At 40.5% G+C, this 9,945-nt stretch overlaps 1 protein-coding gene across 1 annotated transcript in view; it reads right to left on the reverse strand.

The window, feature by feature from the left end:
- The window catches only part of TRHDE (thyrotropin-releasing hormone degrading enzyme), a 789,161-nt gene that overhangs the window by 661,578 nt on the left and 117,638 nt on the right, over nt 1–9,945 (reverse strand).

Raw genomic sequence — 9,945 nt, forward strand, 5'->3', positions numbered from 1 at the left:
AGTTTTCTTGGCACAACTTAGTCTCATTTAGCAGTGGTTAAGTGTTGTCAAGTCGAATATGACTCAGAGTAAGCTTTGCACAAAAGACCTGAACTCTTTTCTAGAACTAACATCATTTCTGTACATTTATAAGAGGGCTTGTAGAGTTTCCAGAGGCATCTATTTTAGGATACAACTCCTGCTTCCCAACATGAATCAATCTAGAAGCTCATCCAAATGCTGTACATAATGGGTAACCAGTATGGTATTTGACACGACTATGGAAAAATGTTCAGTATCAAAGCAACTCCAGGTTGTTCAGTACAACAAACAGACAAATGGTTGCTGGGTCTTTAAGGAATATTTTTCTGAAATTCGTAATTTTGAGCAGGCCTCAGCCTCTGCCCCCAGTCAAAACAGTAACACGCAACAAATGGACCCCAGAAACTTCCCTTGCCAGACTGCCACCAAAACAAGACTGTCACTGGGACTTCAGCCAGCTAGCCAACTTCCAGAGTAGAGGGAGACTCCAAAGGCCCCATGGCCTCAGGCCAGCCAACAAACCCACTGCCTCATCAAGGAGATTTTAAAGTCACACCCTGGAGCAGGCCTTTGCCTCTTATTATTATAAAACGAAAATAATTGAGAAAATTGTGTGTAAGAGGAAGTCAAAGTAGAGGAGAGAATAATGTCAAATGTTGTGGGGTTTTTTTTCTCTCTCTCTCTTATTGCCTTCAAGACAAAACTAACTCATATCTAATTCTTCAACATGTTTCCAGAGTCCTTAGGCCAAAGATAGAAGGATACACAGAATCACTGTACCGAAAAGAATTTGTTGATGCTGAAAAATTTCAGGAAGTATCATATGAATGAGGGCTAATGGTAACAAAGGAAGAAGTTCAAGCTGCATTGAATACAATAGCAAAAAATAAGGCCCCAGGAATCAATGCGGTACCAATTAATTGACTTATTTCAATTAAGAGATGCACCCTTGGGTGCGCTCCACTAGTCCACATGTTGCTAGGAGAGGCTATTCCTTAGAAAGAGATATCATGCTTGGAAAGATAGACGGTCAGCAAAATAGAGGAAGACCCCTCCATTAGGTGGACCAACAAGGTGAATGCAGCAACAAGCTAAAGTGTATCTGCAATGATGAGGATTGTATAGGACACTACAAGATTCAGGTCAGTTGTTCACAAGGTCTCTATGAGTTGTTCATAGGGTCACTCTTCTTGACGGCACCTAACAAATCACACAGGAGAAAAACTGCCCATCTTTCTCCCTTAGAGCAGCGGGTGGAGTTGAACTGCCTGCCTTTGAAACTCCATACCCACTAGGCCACCAAAGCTGCTCAGGATCTGACTAGTACTATAATAACTTCCATAATTATTAGATGCTTATTCTGGATATTTTTTCCTCAACGCTTCCCAGTAACTAAAACAAAGAAGAAAACAGCAGCAGCTACACAATTCACTATTTAGGTAAAAAAGATTCTCAACAGAAGTATAACTCTTTCTGATATTGGTACCTGAGTGGTATCTTTCCCCCAGAGAGTCTTTATAAAGTTCCCTTTGTGCAATAAAAAGAATACAATTCTTGGCAATATCAAAACAGTGAATTAAAATATAAGCCATCATTTCTTGTCTGTTTCTTATAATATTTTTCAATTAAAACTTATGACATAATACCAAATCATGCTTCAGTAAAAGCAGCCCCCCTAAGAGTCAAAATAATACAGTCCGTTTCTTAACAAATCAAATTCCCAGAATAAAAATCTATAGATTTCACAGATATAAAGGAGATACAAAAATAAGAAGATATTTTTTTTAAAAATGCACATTTCACGTATTCTATACATTTTGTGTTGTTTTGGTTTTTTTTTTAATCTAAGCTTCTGAATACCTATCGTACAGAATAATTCAAGGTTAAAAATTCTTGGCAAGTTCTTGGCATCTGAATATTTAATTTGTGTTTATTAAGAACAAATCTATAATTTTTGACAGCCTTCAGAATGGGGGCTTGGGTTTTGTATCACAAATTAGATAAAAGACGCCTTCTCTCACACTCCTGCAGAGTAGAGCCTGGGGAGTGCCAAGGGCAAGGTCAGTGGCACTTGTCTTCTCACCTAGACAGCCACCCCCTCCCCCAGATACTGGAAAGTACAAAGGCTACGACACTTGACCTGTCTCTCGAGCTTTAGTTGTGTGTCAGCAGCAGCTGCTGAACATCTCCATCTGGCCATCATTTCTGTCCTTCAATCTGCCTTTCTATTCCTGTACTCCCATTCTATAGCAGTGACCTCACTTCTTCCCCATGTGTTCAAACCATAAACACAGGGTCACTGTTCTGTTTCCTCTCCTTCCCTTAGTCCTTCCAGGCATAGCCAAGTTCTGTCAATAATAACTAAGCATTTTCATTAACTAAAGCAAAGCCGACTTTCCCTTACCCTGGTTCAGGAATGAACCTCTCATCTATATTTTCTTTCCTGCATCCACTCTCTCCAATTCTGAAGGAATAACTTTCCCAAAATAATAACTATTAGCATTAATTGCATAGCTTTCGTGGCATAGTTTGTTTCAGTACTAACTCAAAGGCCACACTTTACTGACTGTTCAAATCCACCAGAGGCCCTGAAGTACAAAGATGGGCAATCTTCTGTTTTATTTTCAACTTTGGAAATAAGGTTAACTTTGTTGTCTTTAGTAGGTGCTGTAAAGCATGACTTATAGCGACCCTATGAACAAAAGATCTCAACCTTGTTCTATCCTGCACCACCTTCACACTTCCTGACACACAAGAGCCCATTACAGCAGTCACCATGTCAATCCACCTGGTTGAGGGTCTTCCTCTTCTTTGCTGACCCTCCACCCTCTGCACCATCATATCCCTCTCCAATAAATAGTATCTCCTAGCAACATGCCCAAAGTATGTGAGGTGAAGTCTCATCATTCCTGCCTCCAAAGAGCACTTGAGATGCATCCTTTCCAAGACTATTTCTTTGTTCTCTTGGCTGTCCATGAGATGTTTAGTGCTCTTCTCCAACACCACAGATTAAAAGGCGTCAATCCTTTTTCCATCATCCATATTCATTGTCCAGCTGTAGGATGCATAGCAAGTAATCAGAAAGACCATGGCCTGAATCAGACACATCTTGGTCTTGAAGCAGACATCATTACTCCTCAATGATTTGGAGAAATCCCTAACTGCAAATTCCCAGTGCAATGCATCTCCTTATTTCCTGACTGCTGGTACCATGGGTGTTAATTGTGGATCCAAGCAAGATGAAGTTGTCGACAGTTTCAATCTCCTGTCCATCCATCATGACATTGTTTATTGGTCCAGTGGTGATACTGAAATGCAATCCATACTGAAAGCTGCATTCCTTGATCTTCTGCAGCAAGTGTTTCAAAGCCTCTGCACTTTCTGGAAGCAGGGTCGTGTCATTTGCATAATGCTGGTTACTTATGAGTCTCCCCCCAATTCTGATGACACACTCCTCTTCACAGACTCCAGCTTCTTGTATAATTTGCTCAGCATGTAGACTGAATAGGTATGGAGAGAATACAACACTGATGCACATCCTTCTCAATTTTAAACTATGCAGTGTTCCCCTGCTCTGTTCACACAACAGCCTCCTGATCTGGGTATAGGTTCCACATGAGCACAAAATTAAGGGCTCTGGGATTCCTATTCTTCTCAATGTCAACCACAACTTGTTAGGATCCACAGAGTCAAATGCCTTTGCATAATCAATAATGCACAAATAGACATTCATCTGGTATTTTTTTTACTTTCAGCCAGGATCCATCTGACATTAGCAATGATATCCCTGAAGCCATGGTCTCTTCCAAATCCTCCTTGAACTTTTGGCAATTCCCTATCTATGTGCTGTTCTATCCCTTCTTAATGACTTTTAGCAGTATTCTGCTTGCATGTGATATTAATATTGTCTGATAGTTTCCACATTTAGTTTGATAAACTTTCTTAGGAATTAGAGCAAATATGGACCTCTTCCAATCTGTAGGCCAGACAGCTGTCCTCCAAATTTGCTGGCATAGACTGGTGAGTGCATCCAAAAGTTCATCTGTTAACTGAAAGAAGCCAACTAGTATCCTATCCATTCCTGGGGCCTTAATTTTTGCCAATCCCTTCAATGCAGCTTCTGCTTCCTCTTTCATTACCGCTGGTTGTTGTTCATATGGTACTTCCTGAAATTGTTCCGTTTCAGTCAATTCTTTCTGGAATAGTGATTCTATGTATTCCCTCTATCTTCTTTTGATGCTTTCCGGTTAGTTCAATATATCACACATGGCCATCTTTGAACATTGCGACACGAGGCCTAAATCATTTTTCAGCTCTTTCAGCTTGAGAAATGCAGAGCGAGTTCTTCCCTTTTTACTCTCCACTTTCAGCTCTCTGCACATCCCATTATAATACTTTGCTTTGTCCTCCCAAGCTGCCCTTTGAAATCTTCTGTTCAGTTCTTACTCTTTGACAAGTTTTCTTTCAGTTTTGGCTTCTTGATGCTTCTGTGCAATCTTTAGAGTCTCTTCTTACATCTATTTCAGTGTTGTCTTTCTCTTTCTTTTCTATAATGACCTTTTACTTTCTTCAGGGATTATATCCTTGATATCACCCACCAACTCATCTGGTCTTTAACCACTGGTGTTCAATGCCTCAAATTTATTCTTAAGATGATCTTGAAATTCAGATGGAATTGATTCAAGATCCTATCTTGTTTCCTGTGGACACACTTTCATTTTCTTCAGCCTCAATTTGAACTGGCATATGATAATTGATGATCTGAACCACAGTCCACCTTTGGCCTACTTTTGACTGCTGATATTCATCTTCTCCAACGATTTCTTCCACAAATGTTAACTACTTGGTTCCAATTTGATAGCAATGAGAGCTAAAAAGATTTTTATTAATTGTTGAGACTTTATTAGATGACATGCATTATGCTAAGTACTTCACATATATTCCTCAACTCTATCAAACAGCCTTGTTTTCAAAAAAGGAAACTGGAGTCTAAGGGTCTACATAGCTTGCCTAAGGTCACTCAGCCGGGACACACTGGAACAAGAACAGGAGACACAGCAGTCTGAATGCAAAGGCTTCATGACTAACATGAAGGGCAGAAAACCAGTCTGGCTCCAGGAACCAGACTGTGTCACTCACTCAGTGTTCTCCTACTGGTATAAATAATATCCAAGAACACCAACATCAGCAAAGGTCACGATGACAGTGATGAAGTGTGACCAAAACCAAGTCTATTCCATAAACCTGTCTAAGTCCAGATAAAAACAAGGACGCACATCACAGAAATACCAAACATCCTCTTCTCCCAGCTACTATGTGTGTCTTCTTTCTTCACCAAACACAGACTTATTTTCTACAAACCTAGATGCATTAAATTACCAAACTATAGAATTACTTCTGGTTCCTTATAATATCTGATGCATAATGAACGCCTAGTTCCTCAGATCCTCCTCAAATCAACAAACCAGTAATATGCTCTTACTGAAATACTCAGGACTTTCCATAGCATGGATTTACCCTGATTCCAATGAGAATAAATACAAGTTTTACACAGGTATTACTGGTGACCTTTGGCTAAAGGACATTGATATCACTATGCAGTATTGCCTCTAATTATAGTTTTTCCATGATGCAATCTTCTATAAGCACTACAAATCCCTAACTGAGAATGTCCAAAATTCACTGGCAGGAAAACCTGGTCCTCCACATTCTTATCCGTGCCTCATTCCTACCATAGCCTGCTTTCTGCTATCACAACCATACCACCTTGAATGTCCAAACTAGGAGTGTTCAAACATTTACAAGGCTTCTGTTCTATCTTGAATGGTCTTTGCCTATACCATCTAACAACTTCTATATCTTCCCTCCTCTGTAGGCCAGCACTGGTTTTCATTTGAAATGTAAAGTTCCCACACTTCTGTCATAAGTTGTATCTATCATACACAAATGTCAATTGTCTGCTTTATTCAACTGCAGCTCTGACTAGAGCTGATTCCACCAGAATACAAGACACAAGGATGCCTAGTGGCTCAATCCCCAGTAATCTTTAAGAAGAAAGTGTAGAAAAAAGTATAAATCTGTTTTAACAACAGCCTAGATTCTCAGTAACACTAATTAAAAGCTTTATAAAAGTAGGTAACCAATTGAACTTTTTTTCATATGTAAAATAAATAATACCCTCCAAAGTTATTGTATGGACATTAGTAATAATGGGTGACTGGAACATAAAAGTTATGAACAGGGAAGTTATGAACAGGGAAGAAGGATCAGTAGTTAGAGAACATGGACTTGGTGACAGAAATGAAGCTGGAGATAGAATTCTGTATGTTCAAAGATATATTCATTGCAAATACCTTTTATAAGAAACACAAACATAGGTTCTACCTATGGATTTCACCTGATAGTATGCATAGGAATCAAATAGATTACATCTGTAGAAAGAATCACTGGAGAAGCTCAATATCAACTTAGAAACAACTATGCCAGGTGCTCACTGCGGAAAGGACCACCAACTACTTGTATGACATCTCAAGCTGAAGTTGAAGAAAATTAAATCAAATCCACAGGAACCAAAACTTGACCTTAAGTCTACCCCACTCTAATTTCAAAACCAGCTTTGGAACAGGTTTGAGGCATCAAACACCAATGTTGTTGTTATTGATTGCCTTTGAGTTAAGCAGAACTCATAGTAACCCTATGAACAAAAGGCCTGAAGCCTCTCTACAATCATCAACATTTATCAAAGTTCATAGAGTTTTCAGAGGCACGTTGTTTAAGAAGTAGATGCCACTCCTGCTTCCAATCTGTCACAGAATGTTGTAGGTGAGTCGCCTGTGATGTATAGTGACCCTATGTATAGCAGCTCTGAACCTTTCTCTGTCCCGAGCCTGTCTCACTAACTCTGAAACACCAACCCCCATCACCCCAGTTACTGTATAAATCTATCTCATCTGGCGTCTTCCTCTCCTGCACCAATGAGAGAAGACCAAATGAACTGTGGGAGGATATCAAGATATCATCCATGAAGAATGCAAAACGTCATTACAATGGCAGAGGAAGAAGGAAAGACCAATATGGATGTCAGATGTCAGAGACTCAGAGGAGTGAAGTAGAGCACCAAGAGGTCAAAGGGAAGAAATTAAGCAGCTTAACAGAACATTTCGAAGGGCAGTGCAGGAAGACAAAGCAAAGTATTATAAAGAAATATGCGAAAAGCTAGAGTCAGAAAATCAAAAGGGCTAAACTCGCTCAGTATTTCTTAAGTTAAAGGAATTGAACGACAAATTCAAGCTGTGAATTATGCAATACATAAGGATGCTTTGGATAGAATATTAAATGAACTAGGAAGTATTAAAAGAAGAGTATACTGAGTTACTGTACCAGAAGGAATTGGAGGATACAGAAGAATTTCATGAAACAACGTATAAGCAAGACCCTGTGGTGATGAAGGAAAAAGTTCAAGTTGCTCTGAAAGAACTGGAAAAAAAAAAAAAAACACAACAAGGCAAGGCTCCAGGAATTGACGGAATACTGATTGACATATTTCAACAAATAAACATTATCCTGGATATGCTAAGCTGTGCCAAGAGATCTAAAGGACAAGTGCCTGGCCAACTGACTGGAATAGATCTATATTTGTTCCCATTCCAAAGAAAGGTGACCCGACAGGGTGCGGAAATTATCAAACAACATCATTAATATCACTTGGAATAGGAGTTCAACAGAGAACTGCCAGAATTGCAGGCTGGGTTTAGAAGAGGCCATTGTACTAGGGATATTATATCTAATGTCAGACGGATCTTGGCTGAAAGCAGAGAATACCAGAGGAATGTCTATCTGTGTTTCACTGACTGTGCAAAGGAGTTTGTGTGGATCACAACAAACTGTGGCTGACTATGAGAAGAACGGGAATCCCAGAACATTTGACTGTGCTTGTGTGAAACCTATACTTGGACCAGGAGGCAGCAGCCAGAACAGAGCAAGGAAACACTGCAGGGTATAAAATCAGGAAAGGTGTATGCCAAGATGTGCTCTATCTCCATACATTTTCAATCTATATGCAGAACAGATCATCCTGGAGGCTGGGCTGTATGAGGAATGTGGCATCAGGGTTGGAGGAAGACTCATCATCAACCTACATTGTGCAGATGACACAACCCTGCTTGCTGAAACTGAGCAGGACCTGAAGCACTTGCTGCAGAAGGTCAAAGATTACAGCCTTCAATATGGACTGAAGCTCAACATCAAGAAAACAAAAGATTCTTACCACTGGGCCAATTGACAGCATTATGACAGATGGCGGAGAGACTGAGATTATTAACTCCTTTAGTTTGCTTGGCTCTACAATCAAAACTCTTGGTACCAGCAGCCAGGAAATCAAGGGATGAATTCATTGGGTAGGTTGGCTGTCAGGGACATCTCCAGTGTACTGAAGAGCAACAACTTTAGTCTGGAGACTAAGGTGCACCTGATCCAAGCCATTGTCTTCACAATTGCTTTCCCAGTTTCAGAAATCTGGGAAATGACTAGAGACGATAGAGAATTGATGTCTTTGAGCTGTGCTGCTGGAGAAGTGTTGACTACACCACAGACCGGCAGGAGAACAAACAGGTCCATATTGGAGAGGGTGAAACCAGGCTGCTCCTTGAAGGCAAGGATTCTGAGGCTTTGTCTGACATACTCTGCAAATGTTGCAAGGAGGGACCAATCCCTGGAGAGGTACATTCATATGCTTGGAAGTATGGAGTGGCAGAGAGAGGAAGACCATCGATGAGACAGACTGAGTCAGTGACTGGAATAATGAGGGTCAGTATATCAGAGACAGTAAAGTTGGCAAAGAATAGAGCAGTTTTCCGGGCTATTGCACACAGAGTCACTATGAGTCACAAATGACTTGATGGATGACACACAACAACAACAACAGCAGCAACACATTACTTAATTTTTATGTGCCTTCAAATTGGAACTGATTCACAGCTTGCTTTCTAAAATGTTATCAGAGGCTGAAAATCACACGGGAGGAGATTGTTGCTCTTTCTCCCTGGGAGCAGCTCATGGATTTGAACTGCCTTCCTCTGGGCTGATAACATAACTTCTTACCAGTAGGGTACCAGAGCTCCCTGAGTATTTTATAATCTAAAATCTATACCTGGACCAGGAAGTAATCCTCAGAATAGAGCAAGGAAACTCTAAATGATTCAAAATCAGGAAAGAAATGCATCAGGGATGCATTCTGTCTCCATACCTTTTCAATCTATACATAGAACAGACCATTCGGGGGGCTTTAAGGGGAGAAAGGTGGCATCAGGATTGGAGAAAGGCTCAACAACAACCTACATTATGCCGACCGATGACACAATCTTGCTTGCTGAAACTAAAGAGAACCTGAGGTGTTTGCTGCAGACAGTCAAGGACTATAAGGACTATATGGACTGAAGCTCAGTATCAAGAAGACAAAGATTCTCACCACTGGGCCAATTGGCAGCACCAAGACAGATGGAGAAGAGTTTGAGGTTGTTGACAGTTACAACTTGCTCAGATCCACAATCAACACTCTTGGCACCGGCAGTCAGGAAATTAAAAGTCAAAAGACACAGAGAAAAATCTGCTGTCAGTAACCTCTCCAGAATATTGAAAGGCATTAATGCCAATCTAGAGACAAAGGTGTACCTGATCTAGGCCATCATCCTTGCAGTTACTTGCTATACATCAGAGAGCTGGACAATGACTGAAGATGACAAAAAAGAATAGATGCATTTGAGTTGTGGTGCTGGGAAAAAAGTCTTGGACATAGCATGGACCATCAAGAAAACAAATAGGTCTGCTTTGGAGAGGGTAAAACCAAGTTTCTCCTTAGGGGGGTAGGATTCTGAAGCGCCGTCTCACATACTTTGGACACATGGCCAGGAGGGATTGGTCCTTGGA

Source organism: Elephantulus edwardii, unplaced genomic scaffold (genome assembly GCF_000299155.1).
Source record: "Elephantulus edwardii isolate Elephantulus edwardi_28Jun2011 unplaced genomic scaffold, EleEdw1.0 scaffold00021, whole genome shotgun sequence".
Classification (NCBI taxonomy): Eukaryota; Metazoa; Chordata; class Mammalia; order Macroscelidea; family Macroscelididae; genus Elephantulus; species Elephantulus edwardii.